This window comes from Schistocerca nitens, chromosome 5, assembly GCF_023898315.1.
Source record: "Schistocerca nitens isolate TAMUIC-IGC-003100 chromosome 5, iqSchNite1.1, whole genome shotgun sequence".
In the NCBI taxonomy this organism is placed as follows: domain Eukaryota; kingdom Metazoa; phylum Arthropoda; class Insecta; order Orthoptera; family Acrididae; genus Schistocerca; species Schistocerca nitens.
In genome coordinates, this window is record NC_064618.1 from 606,839,773 (window position 1) to 606,859,383 (window position 19,611).

General features: G+C 38.9%; 1 protein-coding gene across 2 annotated transcripts in view; it reads right to left on the minus strand.

The window, feature by feature from the left end:
• Nucleotides 1-19,611, minus strand: part of LOC126259317 (band 3 anion transport protein) — a 782,039-nt gene that overhangs the window by 154,472 nt on the left and 607,956 nt on the right. The gene's annotated exons all lie outside the window — the stretch shown is intronic.

The window sequence follows — 19,611 nt, forward strand, 5'->3', positions numbered from 1 at the left end:
ATCTGTTATAATGGTTCTGTTCCAGTATAATTTGTATTCATCATTCTCCAGTACATTTTGTGGTGCATACTTGTATGTAGGAACTTGTTGTTTTAAAAGTTTATGTTGTAAGGCAAGCTGTTGATGTATTATTTTTGCGACATTGTCATGTCTTCTGGGGTATTCTGTATTTGCTAGTATTGTACATCCGCTTGTGATGTGATCTACTGTTTCTATTTGTTGTTTACAAAGTCTGCATTTATCTGTTGTGGTATTGGGATCTTTAATAATATGCTTGCTGTAATACCTGGTGTTTATTGTTTGATCCTGTATTGCAATCATGAATCCTTCTGTCTCACTGTATATATTGCCTTTTCTTAGCCATGTGTTGGATGCGTCTTGATCGATGTGTGGCTGTGTTAGATGATACGGGTGCTTGCCATGAAGTGTTTTCTTTTTCCAATTTACTTTCTTCGTATCTGTTGATGTTATGTGGTCTAACGGGTTGTAGAGGTGGTTATGAAATTGTAGTGGTGTAGCCGATGTATTTATATGGGTGATTGCTTTGTGTATTTTGCTAGTTTCTGCTCGTTCTATAAAGAATTTTCTTAAATTGTCTACCTGTCCATAATGTAGGTTTTTTATATCGATAAATCCCCTTCCTCCTTCCTTTCTGCTTAATGTGAATCTTTCTGTTGCTGAATGTATGTGATGTATTCTATATTTATGGCATTGTGATCGTGTAAGTGTATTGAGTGCTTCTAGGTCTGTGTTACTCCATTTCACTACTCCAAATGAGTAGGTCAATATTGGTATGGCATAAGTATTTATAGCTTTGGTCTTGTTTCTTACTGTCAATTCTGTTTTCAGTATTTTTGTTAGTCTTTGTCTATATTTTTCTTTTAGTTCTTCTTTAATATTTGTATTATCTATTCCTATTTTTTGTCTGTATCCTAGATATTTATAGGCATCCGTTTTTTCCATCGCTTCTATGCAGTCGCTGTGGTTATCCAATATGTAATCTTCTTGTTTAGTGTGTTTTCCCTTGACTATGCTATTTTTCTTACATTTGTCTGTTCCAAACGCCATACTTATATCATTGCTGAATACTTCTGTTATCTTTAGTAATTGGTTGAGTTGTTGATTTGTTGCTGCCAGTAGTTTTAGATCATCCATGTATAGCAAATGTCTGATTTTGTGTGGGTATGTTCCAGTAATATTGTATCCATAATTTGTATTATTTAGCATGTTGGATAGTGGGTTCAGAGCAAGGCAGAACCAGAGAGGACTTAATGAGTCTCCTTGGTATATTCCACGCTTAATCTGTATTGGCTGTGATGTGATATTATCTGAATTTGTTTGGATATTAAGTGTGGTTTTCCAATTTTTCATTACTATGTTTAGGAACTGTATCAATTTAGGATCTACTTTGTATATTTCCAATATTTGTAGTAACCATGAGTGGGGTACACTATCAAAAGCTTTTTGGTAATCAATGTATGCGTAGTGTAGAGACCTTTGTTTAGTTTTAGCTTGATATGTCACCTCTGCATCTATTATCAGTTGCTCTTTACATCCTCGCGCTCCTTTGCAGCAGCCTTTTTGTTCTTCATTTATAATTTTGTTCTGTGTTGTATGTGTCATTAATTTCTGTGTAATGACTGAAGTTAATATTTTGTTGCTTGGTAATAACAGAGCATGAGGTGTCGATTAACTTCATCTGACCATCTCATCCTCTGTCTTTGTTTTCTATGGGGCGATATTTAGCTGGGTTTGCTGTGTCTGCTTGATCTTTAGGTTTCAGATAAGTTATTCCATGTGTAAGTGTATCAGGGAATATGTATGGGTCTGCAATGTAACTGTTAAATAATTTAGTTAGATGTGAATGTGTTGAGGTGAACTTCTTTAGCCAGAAATTTGCTATTTTATCATTTCCAGGGGCTTTCCAATTGTGCGTAGAATTAATTGCTCGGGTGACTTCATGTTGCAAAATTATCACTTCAGGCATTTGTGGTATCATCTTGTATGTATCTGTTTCTGCTTGTATCCACCGTGCATGCCTGTTATGTTGTACCGGGTTTGACCATATGCTGCTCCAGAAGTGTTCCATGTCTCTTATGTTTGGTGGATTGGCTATTTTTATGTGTGTGTTATCTATTGTTTGGTAAAATTTCTTTTGGTTTGTGTTGAATGTTTGGTTTTGTTTCCTTCTATTTTCACTTTTTTTGTATCTTCTAAGTCGTTTCGCCAAAGCTTGTAATTTTTGCTTCTTTTCATCTAATTGCTCTATTGCTTCTTGTTGTGAGACTTTACCTAACCTTTTTCGTTTTTTGTCTGATATTTCATTTCTTATAAATTGTGTTAACTGTCCGATGTCTTTTCTCAGTTTTTCTATTCTGATCTGTAGCCTGTGTTGCCATGCTGGTTTTGTGGGTTTCTTCTGTGTGTTGGTTGGTTCTGATATCTGCCTAGTGTGTATATTTAGTGTAGTGAGTGCTCCTACATAAACCAGTAGTTTTAACTCTTCCATAGTTGTGTATTCATTTATTTTGTTGTGTATGATTGTGTTGATAGTTTTTATTGTTGTTTCGACTTGTGGGCTATTTGGTGGTCTATGCAAGAATGGTCTAATGTCTGTATTTGTGTCTTTGTATTCTATATATGTCAACTGAAATTTTTCTTCTATATCTAACATGTGTGTCACTTCGTGTTCTATTTGTGCTTGTGCTGGTGGCTGTCTTAAAATTTCATTTTCCTCTGATTGTTTAATTGATGCGTGTTCTTTGTTTGTTTGCTCTGGGATGTTTGAGTCCATTACTGTATTTTCTTCTTCTTCTAATTGCACATTATTTTGTTCCAGTATTTGTTGTACTTGTTGTTTGATGTTTTCTAATTCTGACTGGGGTATCCTGTTATTTTTTATTACTACACGGATCTGATCAGCTAGACGTTGTTCTGTTAAAAATTTTAATTCTGGGTATCTGGTAATAAATGTTGTGTATACTTGTGATCTGTATCCAGTTGTGTTGGTTCCTAGGTTTGTTGCTTGGTAATAACAGAGCATGAGGTGTCGATTAACTTCATCTGACCATCTCATCCTCTGTCTTTGTTTTCCTTCTAGGGTGGTTGCAGGAAGCATATCCTGCAAAACACCTCTATTTGGATTTAAATCATTTTCCAGTTGGCTAGCAGTGTCATTACCATTGTGGGCGGGCATAGGGTTCAAGCGCCGTCCCCGACCATGACGGTGCTTGTCCGAGGCTTCTTTAGTTCTGTCCTGAACCAAGTAATCACACTAAAAGGGGGGTTAGCCCTATTAGTGGTTTGTTCTTTTCGTCGCCTTTTACGACTGGCAGAACATACCGGAGGCCTATTCTTTTCCCGGGCCTTATTATTATTATTATTATTATTATTATATCATTATCTACACCAAGAGTCAATTTTAAGGTATGAATATTTAGTAGCCACATTCTTTTTATTTTATATCAAACTCCAGCATATTATATGTGGGAGTCACCTTCATGAACCAGCAGAAAGAGGTTCTATACAATTTTATCTTTTGCAATGCTGTTTCACTCTCATCTTCCTGCACTATGTGCTAATTTTTCAGTTATAAATAAGGATTCAACATTTTCTAGGATGTTTTATATAAAACTCACACAAATTCTTCAATAGTAACAACAAAATAATGACAAGGTAATCACAACAGTTTTAAAACCATATTATATCTTACAGTATTTGCATTTTTATGCATTTTCCATTTTTATGCATTTTTATGAAACAGTTTGTAGCAATGCACAGTTGCAGAGGACAAAAATTATTACATGCAGATGGCCTAATAGCAGATGTGCCAGGACTCCATAACTAGTCTCGATAGTAGGTGTTCCACACTTACATACGAGGGTAATCCCAAAAGTAAGGTAAGTAAGTAAGGTAAGTAAAGTAAGTACAGAACTCTGTTTGTGTGGCAGTTGGTCACACTGTTATGAAGAGTGCTTCATGTGCTGTGTGTTATCATGCGCACGCCGCACTGAGGTGCTCAGTCTTGGCTTGGCAGCCATTGAGACTGGAGCTCCAGTTGGATGTTACCGTTAAGTGCAAATTGCACAGTTATTCAGTTTTCGAATGCAAAGGGCGCTGTGCCAATTGAAATACATCGCTAATTGATGGAAGTGTATGGTGAGTCGTGCTTGGATGTCAAAAATGTGCATAAGTGGTGTAGAGTGTTTGCAACTGGTCAGACCGAAATTCACGACGAACAAAGGAGCAGGAGACCATCAATTTCTGAGGAGACAGTGTTGAAGGTTGAGCAAAGCATGCGTGAAAATCAGTGGATCACCCTGGATGATCTCTGCATGTTGGTTCCTGAGGTTTCTCGAAGCACCACACACAGAATTCTAACGAAAGGTGTGCGCAAGATGCGTGCCACGCATGCTGACTGAAGACCACAAGCGGCAATGAGTTGATGCTTCCCGCGCATTTCTTCACCACCTTGCAGCCGAGCAGGACAACTTTCTGGACTCACCTGTCACAGGTGACAAAACCTGGGCATAGCACTTTACACCTGAGACCAAGCAACAATCACACCAGAGGCGGCATCCTTCTTCGGCAAAGCCGTGCAGCTGATAGCGAGCTGGTATGACATGGGCATACAAAAACTGCCACAGCATCTACAAAAATGCATCGACAGAAATGGTGATGATGTCAAAAAATAGCTAAATGTTCAAGCTGTAAACTGATGTAAACCATTGTAGAAATAAGTAGTTCTATGTACTCAAAAAAAAAAAGTAGGAGATCTTACTTTTGGGATTACCCTCGTAAGTTCCATCTGTTCAGTGTTTCGCCAAATCCTACACAAAAAAGTCAATTGGTGGATAGGTAGATCGGGCACATAAATTACATAATTATATTTATTCTCCAAAGAATAACTGAATTTCTGTTAATGCATACTTGATGACTTCATTTACCAGGTGAGTGGCGCCCTATTCCACTAAAATATGATTTAGCATACATCCATTAAAGTATCATTCCACAGGAGATTTAATTTATGAGTTATTTTGATAACTACACTGTGTATTTAGAACATTATGACAACCTCTACTTTGTAAGTACTGTAATGTATAAACAACTGAATCCTAGTTCATAAAAAAATATTTATAAAGTGTATAGTGAAGATGAAAAGTACATTAAAAATACGGAAACAGCCAAGAGGAAAAGCTTCACGCTACTTCATTGATGTTATTACTATGGATTTTTGTGTTTTAAATGAGATGCTTGTAATTTTATTGCATTTTATAACACTGAATGCAGATAGCATAACATCCCAACTTTCTATGATAGGTATGATATAACTACATAGCTTCAAACTTTGCTTAAGCTGTTTGTGTCTGCCAAAGTTAACTATCATAAAGTGATACAAATTCAACAGAAACTACGTAATATCATAAATCTCACTGCTTTGTTACTGTATAACATAGAAGCTAATCAGTAAGATATTATTCAGCATTTGCTATAAATTGTATGAGTACTAAAATCCTGTAGCATTCTCATCATGCTGTGTAACAATATAGCATAATAATTTAACAATTTGTTTTGCATGTTATTAAAAGACTACTAGGAACTGCAGAAGCTATTGGGCATACAATGACTAAGGCAAAGAATAATCCAATTACATGGTTCAATTGTTTAAAGTCCCCTTCAGCGTCAACTCGGACACACATGCTCCCATCTTCATCCTCCATCAACGAAAATGACTGCCATCATGATAATTCACAAAAAAAGAAATGAGACAATGTACTGAGGCAGAATACAAGAGACAGAATACTTTCTATTAAAAGAGGTAACAAGTGATTCAAGTAACATACTTGAGTTGCAGATACCCAAATTTTTCAATTACAACAAGTATTATTGTGAATGGCCATTCCGTTGGTTTTGTCTACTTCAAGAATTTTGTGGCTTTTGTTCCTTGTAACATTCAAAAGACTGTATGTATAGTTCGTCTTAATGTGGTTTTCTGTAGTTCTGTGGATGATTAAAAGTCATTTCAAAATGTACACTGCTGACCCTTAAAACTGCAACACCATGTAGACAGCATGCATCAAGCATCAAATTACCATGAAGTGTTCTACATGCTTTGATAGGTAAGTGATAAGCATTACAGTGGACTGACACAGAGTAAGCGGAGTAACACAATTTATAAATGGAACTTTGATTTTACATTCGCCAATTTTATGTTTCTCGTGATCAATACTAAAAATTACCCAATTTTACATTTCTTCTTTGTACTGTTTACCACTATTCTGCATTCTTACTCAGTGTCTCGCTTGACTTCATTCTGTTTTCTTCCTATTGACATTTGATGTGACTGAACGAGATAAATGACTCAAAAGACTGAAATTAAATATTCTATGCCATTGCGGAGAGCAGAGACTTGAGAGAGGAAACACTGACATAATCCATGATTGGCTTTGCCAACACAGCTTGCAACATTTAGCTTAAATGCACAATTATGATAGAACTACTGCTAGCTTGGGGCTGCAATGGTAAAACATGACAGTAAAGCAAAGTGTTCCAGACCAAGCCAATACGTGACGAAGGGGCTCAGCTGCCACCTTTTCTTGTGCCATTTATAAGTCAGTCTCATCTTTTTGCATTTACTTCCAATGTACTATATTCAGCAACAATATAGGTAATAAACATTTGAAATTCAAACACTGAGTCTCAAAAAATATGCTTGATCAGAATCAAGGAAACATCAGCCAGGCTAGTGAGCTCTTATCGGCTGATGACTTGTTACATCGTCCTACATCCAGCACAGCCACTACACCATACTAACACATTTCGTTTACTCACAACATAATAAGGTTACAGACCTTACCCTATGAAACATTCGAAATTTCTGAAGTACTGGATTAGAAAGTATAAAACAGGCAAAGAAGCTGTAAATCAAAGTTGGTGCATGAATTTTAGTCTCCTCCTAGGTAACAATTTTATCAACTCTCATCATGCCAACTGACATAACCTAATTGCAAATCCATCAACAAACAAGAAAGAAATTCCAAAATTTTATATCATATAATATACCCATTAGAAAAAAGTGGGTTTTGCCACTAGTAATACTGTAGGGTACGTAATTGAAAAACTTATCACTTTTGCTAATGATGTACGAAGTAATTGAGCCATTTTCCAACACACTACTGCCATAAATTACACCTCAAAACATGCCATTTTGAGGATTCTTTCGTTTTATGTTCACCTCAAAAATAGCAAAAATTTATAGCCTACATGGTGAAATAAGCTGAAAACTGTGAAATATAGTGAAAACTGCCAGATTGCAACATCTCAGATATTTGTGACATCTAGGATGTTTGTTTTCCATGTGCAGCCAAAACCTGCAGAGCATGAGGATGTCACATTAACACATTGGCTTCTAGCATACAGTGAGATGAATAGCAAGCTACTCGGTGGGTTGTTACAAAGTATGGCTGATGTGATCACTGTACAGCAAATGGAGTGACTGCAGCTTCCACTTAGGTTTAATTTATACCGTTATACCTCATACACCCTTCACTACTATGCATTAATTTTACTTATAGTAGTACTGGTCAGAGACTGTCAACAGAAACCAACACGTCATGCCTCTATCGAATGCAGCCAATGAAGGCTACTACTCCATTTGCTATGTGTGACACCACAATTAACAGGAAGTGTTCAGTCAACATTTGTGCAATGGCTTCGTCATCTTTGTTGCAGTCCTCAACGGTGTTTAATGCATTGTGATGGCAGACAGATTGTTATAAATGTAACAGATTTCTGGGATAGAGAAACACTGAAATACTGAAATCACAGCAGACGTAACTTGATTTCATATTTATTGGTATAAATAAGTACCATATGTGAAGTGAAGCTTGTGTGCCTATATGTGCTTTCGCAAAACTGTTTTTACACTACATCAAGCAACGAGCTCGAAGTGCAAACAGCGCGCATATGCAATACTGCAGAACGCTCCACTTTGACCACCAAGCACAATGAACAAGGAAAAGTTTAGAAGCAGTATACTAGAGAGCACTGCACTCGTGTCACCAGAACACAATGCATTGCCATTGGCTAAGAAGGAAAACACACACCCTCACATGTTAGATTCCGACTTTCAATGGCTTCACAGTTTTTGTTTCAATTCACCATGATCACCAATTTCTGCTTTTTTCTGGGTGAGCAAAAAGGAAAAATATCCAAAAAAATGTGTGTTTTGACGATGCTGAGGTGCTTTTCCAGAACATGGCGAGCCTTGGCAATTCTGTTTTTGTGAAAGGGGAGTTTAAAGAGGACTGGGGCAGCACTGATAATTTGGACTGAGGAGGGAGGAATGCCATAGTAATAGGTGCAGTTGTGTGAACCACAGTGACTAACACACCTATCTAGTAAATGAGAGACCCGGTTTCAATTTGTGGCATTGGTACAAATTTTCACTTGTCGCATCAGTCTATACACATAAAAAAATGTAGTTTTGTGGTCATAGCATGTCAGAAAATAGCTTAATTACCTTTCACCCAGATATCAACTTAAATTTTTTGACAAGTTTTTACTTGCTGTTACACATCTATGATTTTTTAAGAACTGATGAAATTCATTACCACAAATTATTGTATAAACATTGTACTGTACATTTAATTTCCTTCACTTATACAGATTTTGTTGGAGAGGATTATGATTGTTATTTGTATGTGTCAATTACATATGTTTTTGCTTGTATTTTAGGGGTTTTAACTTTTTCTTGATTCTGAATTTTCCTCAATTTGAGTCTGGACCACACAATAATGTAAAATAGGGGTTTCACTGTAGCCAGAAAATAAGGAATGATTGCACATTGGATTTCTCCTTCAGAAATCACCATGAAATGTTGGATGTTTGAAGGTCATGTAATGTCTTCTGTAAGAAAAAGAAACATCTATCAGCACTTTTATGAATTCTATAGTGGGATGATCTAGAAATATCAAGACTGGTTTATCAATCTACATATTGCTGCTTGCAATGCTATGGATGCCATGACTATCAAGCAAATATGGAACCAATGGCCTCAGGAAAGCAATACTCAGCGCCATGCCTGATCTCAGTGACTCATATTGTTCACTTGGCTGTGCAGAATCATTCGGCCATGTCACGTACCATGAGTCAAGAAATGAGTTTGTTTGTAGCAAGATAAGTATCCACATGGTTAGTGTGGTGACATTTGGAGTATCATCAGCTGTCAGCGTAGTGACCATTGTTTCAGCTTCCCTTGACACAGCAGAAAAGGTAGGTTTGTTGCTAGTCCTGTGTCCAACAACAACAATGGACAGAGAAGTGGCACCATGTTGTCTTTTCAGATGAGTCCCAGTTATGTGAACAGCAACACAGTACATACACATCTGTGTGGAGAGGCTTTGAAGGTAATGGACATCGCCAGATTGCATCTGTCACCATCAGCACCTGTCACAGGCCCAGCAGCTAGCCTGATAGTCTGGAGGGCAACAACATAATCACCTTAGGCTCCAATCTGGACAGTTGTCATTACATTTTGTTAAGGCCAGTGGCTGTTCCCCGTCTTTTAGGTCTCTGTGATGTAATTTTTAAACTAGATAACACAAGGTCACACATTTCCCATGGTATCCAGATTTACCTTGATACAGAGGATGTCAGACTGTTACCTTGACCAGCATGATCTCCAGATATTTTACCCATTGAAAACATCTGCTCACAAGATCAATTCAACTTTATGTCCAGCTGGGTTAGTACCACAGCTGATGCCAGAGACGGCAGGTCTTTGTACAAAATTTTGCATCCTGGTCATTCCCAAATCACTCTTGTATTCTTCCCGTCATACTATATATTCATAATAAGAAAAGTTTCATTATTTTCTCTCTTTTCTGGTGTTACTATTTTAATGGCCAGCAGAGTATATATTGTGCACATTTATGGATAGCTTTTGAAAAGGAACCAGTTGTTATTTAGGCTGACAAGGTAGTAACATATGAATCACTAGTGATTTGCAGGTGTTTCGTGGAGAGAGAAATGATGTACTTGCAATTTTTTTATTTACTTGGATTCTAATCATCAGATACTTTCTCTTTTTTTTTAAGTTTCATGCCAAAAGCTTTATGACTGTCAAAACTGAAATTACTACAGTAAGAGGATTGTTGTAATATACAATTCGAGGTAATACCAGAAATCACACTGACAATAAGTAAGGTATTCCAAGAGCAACAATGGGAAACATGTAAAAGCATCAGCTGCTAAGAAACCATATAAGATGGAGGAACATCTTGGAGTGTTTTGGTGGAGGGCACTAAACATACAGAGAGAAAGACACATTCTGGTTATCTGATAGGCTTACTTGAAACTGAGTCAAGCATTATCAGTAGCACTAGAAGGTATAAACTACAGTTATCATGTGAAAAGATCTTAAAAAATTACCTGAACATTGCTTTCATGAACCCTTTTTTAAATATGTATCTTTGTTGATGATTATGACAACTCTTCTACATATTCAGAAGTTGGACAAAAATATGGAAAAACTGTGAGAGAAATACATGTTTTAACATAAATGCAGCCTACAGGTTGCATTGTTGTATTTGACCAAGAACAACACAATGCCTCCACTGCATTGTAAGTGCCAGTCACAGTCAGAACTGCTACGTCGGGGAAATTTGTCTTCTCTGATAGCAACCAGTCAAACTTCAGAGTCAAGCAGGTGAACTATACAGCAGAGCACCAGGGGTCACTCTGGTAGATGACAGCCAGAAGGTAAACATGTCCTCCGAGCCAGCATGTGGCAACAATATCATCACAAGAGATCACTGGCCCCACAAACCTACTGCCTCCACAGGGTCATGTGGCCTGTACCTTGCTGCCTTACTGGTATTTAGGCTGGTGCCCAGGCTGGGCTAAAGAGCTTATTTCTAAATGAGCTTTCTGGCTCACGCACCAACCGAAGTAGCAGTTCTTCAATCAGTCTTGCGAAGCAACCAGGAGGATCTTCGATGCTCTCCATGGAGCACTCAATGCTGTGACCACGCTTTGCCAAGACATGGTGTCTGCACTGTGGACATTTGGATTAGTTTATCCACATCCCTCTGCCGGCTTCACAGTATTTGAGGCACATGTAATGCTCCTCCCCTTGGCTATGCCCTGCTTTTTCAAAGCACTCCATGTTCCTTTTGCACTCCAGGATACGTTTCAGAGTGAGCCCCAAAGCCTGCAGGATGAGGGCAACTTGACCCCAGTCCCCAACAGTTAGTGGGCCACTCCCATCATCATTATGGCAAAACCGAAGGTTCGCTAAAGATTTGTAGAGACTTCAAAACCCGATTAATGGTCAGTCCTTAATTGATGTCTACTGTGTACCTAGAATAGAAGACATTATGGTGCCCCTTGTGGGTAGTGAGATCTTCGCAAAAATTTATTTGCACGACACATATTTCCAACTTCCACTGCGTCAAAAAAGTCTTGTTCGTCAATGCTCCATTTTGATTTTTCTGGTGTAATTGGTTCCCCTTTAACATTGCTATTGAACTGGCTATCTATCAACACTATTTAAAACATCCTACATTAGAGCTGCTGAGGATTGCCAATCACTTAGATGAAATTACAGTGTCTGGTAAAAATGCTCAATATTTAGCCGCCAACCTTGACTCATTATCGCTCACGTGGCAATCTCAAGTGTAATGTGGACAAATGCTACAAATACTGTTTCTTTGTACCACAAGTAGAATATTTTAGACATGTGTTCAATGCATCAGGATGCGGCCCACATCACGCTACATCCAGGCCGTCCAGGCACTCCCAGCCCCCAATGACACTAAACAACTAAAATCTGTTTTGGACAATTCAACTACTATAAAAATTCATTTCTTACAAGGCAGCCATCACAGAACTTTTCCATCAGCTGCTGCAAAAAAAGTACAATTAGACTTCTTCATGTAACAAAGTTGTCCAGGATCTCAAACAAGCTCTTCCTCATTCATTATGTTGCACTGCCTATGGCTCTTCCAATCCCTTAACTGTGGTGGCAGATGCATTGTACTATAGTTTGGGAGTGGTGCTGTTCCAAGAGGTTGATATGGTGGAATGCTCTACTGAGGATTCTCCAAGGCACTGACACAAGCGCAACATAATTACAGCTAAATAGAGAAGGAAGTCATGGCTATTGCAATATTCCAAACCAGAACAGCACGTCATATCTAGCAGTCAGCATTGTCCTAGTAAGGGTATATCTATGACATTCGGTATAGGTACATGGTGCAGCACATCAATGCTGATCTCCTCTCAAGACTGCTCCTTGGACAAAACCTGGAGTTCATCTTGGTGCCAGAGGTGTGCTCCCAACAAAGATACCAAAGCATAAATAGTGGTGATGAACTTATGTTGGATTTGGTAGTCATTTTCCTCCAATATTTAGATGGCCCAGTCATTCAGAAAGTAATTTGATTAGTGGACCATGGTTGGTCAGTGAATCGCAAATGAGTGGACCACCCGCGAGAGCAAGCATACTGGTATTATAAAAACAAACTATCAGCTCTCAATGGAATTCTATTGCTTCAGGGGGACAATCGTTGCACCTGAGTAGTGATGCCAAAAACCTTCAGACAACACATCTTGACGCTCTTCCCAGAAGGTCACTGACTCATCAAGATGTATATGGGAAGGGTATTGACAATTACACTGCTAAAATGGCTGCAGCATGCACCACATGTCAGAACAAACAGGCAGCCAGTGCAGTGATATTCTCCCTGGCTGGACGCATTATCACCACTGTCTCTCCTCCACTTAGACTTTGCTGGCACTTTTTAGCATTATCCTCGTTAAGTGTCACTGATGCAAGCAGTGATTTCCATATGTGTTTTGAATGTCCTCGACATTCTTGGCGAAAACAATGCAAGTACTGGCTCACATTTTTTCCAGCACAATACTTCCAGAAACTAAGGTGACAGATAATGCTCCCCGGTTTATACACTCACTTAATTTGACACTTTTTGTTTGGACATGGCACTGCCTGGATGCATACAATACCCTTCCATCCAGCATTCAGTGGCATTGTGGAGACATTCATCCTCATATTCCAGACACAAATAGCCAAGCTGCATGAGCAACTTGCATTGGATGAGGCAGTCACATTGTTCTTAGTCTCCTACTGCTCATCTCCACAAGATGGGACTAGTCCACATGAAGACTGCATGGTAGGCCCAATCAATCACAGCTCTTGATTATTCACCCAACTGCCCTTCAATTACCTTCCTGGAACTGCCACTGATACTCCCTACCGGATGAGGGCTGGGTACTCGTCTTCTCCAAGGGCCACCAGCAATGGGTGCTGGCAGTTGTAACACATCTGGGAATGGTCAAAGTGCAAATTCAAGATGGATCCAGATGACACAAACATATCAACTAGATGCGTCCTTGCAGTGCATCGACCCCTCTGACTGGAAATCTTTACAAAATTTTTTGTTGCAGTGTCAAGATACCTCAGCACCAAGGACCATTGACAGCAACCTCAAGCCACCACTGCAACAGGCTATGCAGCCTCCAGGTGCCAATGACATCAGCCCTCCCACAATCTAGGTGTCCACATCAATTGACACTGACTCCTGGGACACTGAGATATGCCACACCCTTTCATTCACCAGGGGGGAAGGATGGGGTGTATGCTTTGTCAGGACCATTCGCACTCTTGCAAAGTAACCAGTGTCAAGCAGGTGGCCACACAGCAAAGCTGCAAGGAACACTACAGCAGACAAATGTGCCCACTGGGCCAGCAGGTGGCCGCGTGATCACCACAAAAGATCACTGGCCCCATGGACCTACTTGTCTCTGCGGCAGGGTCACATGGCCTCAAACAGATCTGACTGTATTCTGGCACCTTCATGGTATTTAGGCTGGCATCCAGACTGTACCATTGTACCATGCAGTTCATTCCTAATGAGCTCTCTGGTCCAGAGGCTGACCACAGTAGTGGTCCATCAATGACAGTCTTGCTAAGGAACCAGCAGGTTCTTCAGTGCCTTATTTCAGCCAGGAATCTCCTCTACATGAGGCAACCAGTGCTGTCACCAGGCTTGGCAAGATGTGATCTCTGTGCCAGGGACATGTGTGGACTATGGTACTGGTGGTCATAATATCTTCACCAGGGACATGTGTGGACTATGGTACTGGCCATCATAATGCTTGGTGTCATTAACTTTTTCATTCCAAAGTGAATCCAGGAGTAAACTTTGACATTTCTTGGTCCATCAGCTAAACAAACAGTTACTGTGCCATTCAAGTCCAACTCTGACTTAGCTACATACTGTCAATGTAAAACCTTATTCCAAGGAGGAGACCTGAATTCAGGGAAAGCGGAAAACCATCATCCACTAAGTCAAAATACAGACGAAATTATGTGTTGACTGATCATGACATATGGTCATTGATAAGAGCTGTGACGAAAAATAAGAGGACAATAGCTGCAAATGTCATTGTAGAACTGAATGTCACACTCACAAAACCTGTCAGCACCAAAACAACATGAAGAGAGCTCCATAAGCATGGAATTGCAGGGTGAGCTAGACTTTCAAAACCACACAACAGTGATGCAAATCTCCATAACAGGAATACATGGTACTGAAGCGACAAAACCTGGGCTATGGAAAGTGTCATTTGGTTGAATGTGTCCTGTTTTACACTATTTCTAACTTCTAGTTGAGTTTACATCCCAAGAATGAAACATGGCAGAGATTCAGAGAAGATTTGGGCAGCCATATCATGGTATTCCATGAACACCATGGTGACGCTGCAAGATCGCTTTACTGCCAAGGATTATGTGACCATTTTTGCTGATCAAGTAGATCCTGTGGTACAATGTTTGTTCCCCAATGATGACCCTGTGTTCCAAGATGACAGGGCACCTGATCACACATGTTACCCAGGCATTGTTTTGTGAGCGTGAGGATGAGCTGCCACATCTCCCCTGGTCACCAAAGTCACCATATCTCAATGTTAGTCAGCCTTTGCGGTCTACTTGGAAGTGATGGGTGCATAATCACTATCCATCTGCATCATTGTTACTTGAATTTGCCACTATTTTTCAGGGAGAATGGTGTAAGATACCCTAGAAAACCATACAGAAACTGTATTTATTTGTTACAACAGGTTTCCTACACCATATTTGGCTTGGTGAAGTCTTGTGTTTTTGGTGTTTCCACATTTTTGTCCAACCCCTGTATATGCTGTTTGTTAGAGAAAATAAAGTTAAAGAATATGAACAATAATCCAGTGAAATAATTATAGACCTGTAAGTAGATAGGACAGTCTCCTACAGAACAAATTGTTGTAGGGAAGAATCTTTTCAATTGCATTGAATTAAAGAATATTAAAAAAGGAAATGACAAATATCTCCCAATATAAGAAAAGAAATCTCAGTGTTTTAGTTGGCAGGAAATGCACACAATAAACACATAAATTACTTAAGTTTTTCTGATAACAAATTGTAAAATTCTAGCAAAAGTTCTCCAAAGCTAAAAATCAATCTTATGGCTTAGATAAATCACTAATACTTAGTCACTGAAGTAGAAGGCTTAAATCACCGAAGAAGAAGAGTATGGCAGCTATAGAAATCAATACACACGTTAATGATTTATTTCATCGTGTACTATAACTTGTTTCCTGCAAATAATTATTATTTAACAAAGTAGCCTGGAATTTTTAAAAAATTGAAGGAATTTTTAAAAATTTGAAGTTAATCCTCTAGTCAGTTTAATAATGAATAAACATATTGTTACTATACAATTTTAACAATTAACTCGAATAACAAGAATATAACACAACTGTATGGATAAATGATGATGGCGTCCTCTTGGGTAAAATATTCCGGAGGTAAAATAGTCCCCCATTCGGATCTCCGGGCGGGGACTACTCAGGAGGAGGCCATTGTCAGGAGAAAGAAAACTGGCGTTCTACAGATCGGAGCGTGGAATGTCAGATCCCTTAATCAGGCAGGTAGATTAGAAAATTTAAAAAGGGAAATGGATAGGTTAAAGTTAGATATAGTGGGAATTAGCAAAGTTCGGCGGCAGGAGGAACAAGACTTTTGGTCAGGTGAATACAGGGTTATAAATACAAAATCAAATAGGGGTAATGCAGGAGTAGGTTTAATAATGAATAAAAAATAGGAGTGCGGGTAAGCTACTACAAACAGCATAGTGAACACATTATTGTGGCCAAGATAGACACGAAGCCCACGCCTACAACAGTAGTACAAGTCTATATGCCAACTAGCTCTGCAGATGACGAAGAAATTGAAGAAATGTATGATGAGATAAAATAAATTATTCAGATAGTGACGGGAGACGAAAATTTAATAGTCATGGGTGACTGGAATTCGATAGTAGGAAAAGGAAGAGAAGGAAACGTAGTAGGTGAATATGGATTGGGGGTAAGAAATGAAAGAGGAAGCCGCCTGGTAGAATTTTGCACAGAACACAACTTAATCATAGCTAACACTTGGTTCAAGAATCAAAAGGAGGTTGTATACATGGAAGAAGCCCGGAGATACTGACAGGTTTCAGATAGATTATATAATGGTGAGACAGAGATTTAGGAACCAGGTTTTAAATTGTAAGACATTTCCAGGGGCAGATGTGGACTCTGACCTCAATCTATTGGTTATGAACTGTAGATTAAAACTGAAGAAACTGCAAAAAAGGTGGGAATTTGAGGAGATGGGACCTGGATAAACTGAAAGAACCAGAGGTTGTAGAGAGTTTCAGGAAGAGCATAAAGGAACAATTGACAAGAATGGGGGAAAGAAATACAGTAGAAGAAGAATGGATAGCTTTGAGGGATGAAGTGGTGAAGGCAGCAGAGGATAAAGTAGGTAAAAAGATGAGGGATAGTAGAAATCCTTGGGTGACAGAAGAAATACTGAACTTAATTGATGAAAGGAGAAAATATAAAAATGCAGTAAATGAAGCAGGCAAAAAGGAATACAAACGTCTCAAAAATGAGATTGACAGGAAGTGCAAAATGGCTAAGCAGGGATGGCTAGAGGACAAATGTAAGGATGTAGAGGCTTATCTGACAAGGGTAAGATAGATACTGCCTACAGGAAAATTAAAGAGACCTTTGGAGAAAAGAGAACCACTTGTGTGAATATAAAGGGCTCAGATGGAAACCCAGTTCTAAGCAAAGAAGGGAAAGCAGGAAGGTGGAAGGAGTATATAGAGGAACTGTACAAGGACGATGTTCTTGAGGACAATATTATGGAAATGGAAGAGGATGTAGATGAAGATGAAACGGGAGGTATGATACTGCGTGAAGAATTTGATAGAGCACTGAAAGACCTAAGTCGAAACAAGGCCCCGGGAGTAGACAACATTCCATTAGAACTAGTGACAGCCTTGGGAGAGCCAGTCCTGACAAAACTCTACCATCTGGTCAGCAAAATGTATGAGACAGGCGAAATACCCTCAGACTTCAAGAAGAATATAATAATTCCAATCCCAAAGAAAGCAGGTGTTTACAGATATGAAAATTACCGAACTATCAGTTTAATAAGTCATGGCTGCAAAATACTAACACGAATTCTGTACAGACATATGGAAAAACTGGTAGAAGCCGACCTCAGGGAAGATCAGTTTGGATTCCGTAGAAATATGGAAACACGTGAGGCAATACTGACCGTACGACTTATCTTAGAAGCTAGATTAAGAAAAGGCAAACCTACGTTTCTAGCATTTGTAGACTTGGAGAAAGCTTTTGACAATGTTGACTGGAATAATCTCTTTCAAATTCTGAAGGTGGCAGGGGTAAAACACAGGGAGCGAAAGGCTATTTACAATTTGTACAAAAACCAGATGGCAGTTATAAGAGTCGAGGGACATGAAAGGGAAGCAGTGGTTGGGAAGGGAGTGAGTCAGGGTTGTAGCCTCTCCCCGATGCTATTCAATCTGTATATTGAGCAAGCAATAAAGGAAACAAAATAAAAATTCAGAGTAGGTATTAAAATCCATGGAGAAGAAATAAAAACTTTGAGGTTCGCCGATGACATTGTAATTCTGTCAGAGACAGCAAAGGACTTGGAAGAGCAGTTGAACGGAATGGACAGTGTCTTGAAAGGAGGATATAAGGTGAACATTAACAAAAGCAAAATGAGGATAATGGCATGTAGTCAAATTAAGTCGGGTGATGCTGAGGGAATTAGATTAGGAAATGAGACACTTAAAGTAGTAAAGGAGTTTTGCTATTTGGGGAGCAAAGTAACTGATGATGGTCGAAGTAGAGAGGATATAAAATGTAGACTGGCAATGGGAAGGAAAGCGTTTCTGAAGAAGAGAAATTTGTTAACATCGAGTATAGATTTAAATGTCAGGAAGTCGTTTCTTAAAGTATTTATATGGAGTGTAGCCATGTGTGGAAGTGAAACATGGATGATAAATAGTTTGGACAAGAAGAGAACAGAAGCCTTTGAAATGTGGTGCTACAGAAGAATGGTGAAGATTAGATGGGTAGATAACATAACTAATGAGGAAGTATTGAATAGGATTGGGGAGAAGAGGAGTTTGTGGCACAACTTGACAAGAAGAAGGGATCGGTTGGCAGGACATGTTCTGAGGCATCAAGGGATCACCAATTTAGTATTGGAGGGCAGCGTGGAGGGTAAAAATCGTAGAGGGAGACCAAGAGATGAATACACTAAGCAGATTCAGAAGGACGTAGGCTGCAGTACGTATTGGGAGATGAAGAGGCTTGCACAGGATAGAGTAGCATGGAGAGCTGCATCAAACCAGTCTCAGGACTGAAGACCACAACAACAACAATAACATAACTGTCCAGAAACATGTATGTTTTATTTCTCTCTGATCTGCTTTGTAAATAAAACAGTGTGAAATACTTAGGGTTGTTTGACATGGTTTTGGAATGTCACTGCCAATGAAGGACTGGTATACAGGTTCAGGTCTTGAGCAAACACACAATTTCTGCTTTTTACAAATGTTCATCGTGGCATGTATACTACTAAAGAGCAAAAATATGTCAACTTAGCAAAATTCCTAAGGCTACTATTAAGTTGATCTCTCTGTTACAGCCTTTCAGCCAAGAACTTGGGAGAATATCCAAGGTTTGTAAGATATAGAGAGGAAGCTTTGAGATGGTCCATGAGATGTGCTCACATACTGAAATCGGCAGTACACTGCCTGGGAAAGAGAAAATAACATCTCTGAATCTCAGTGTTGTGCACCGTGTTAACTTAAAACAAATTTTCATTCTGCTGAGTGTGTAACTTTCTTAGGCCACAATGCTAGAATACTTTGGCTCCCTTAACTGTAGTCATTATTGGGGGTTAGTATCAACTCTATGCAACTGAATAATGTAGCCTATTTTATTTAATTTGGATATCTGCCTTTAGAGAAATTTATGAGGCTGCAGGTGGTGTACAATTCAGCTGCTGTTTTAGATAAATATAAAAAGCTATTTAGTGGTTGTGGTGTAGTACAGAATCTTATGTAACTAGTTACACTTGAACCACATATTTATGTCATCACATACTTGTATGGCTTTGTCAGGTATCATCAAGGAACACTTTGATGTATGTTTTGATTATGCTAACTAATTATAGCTTCATCC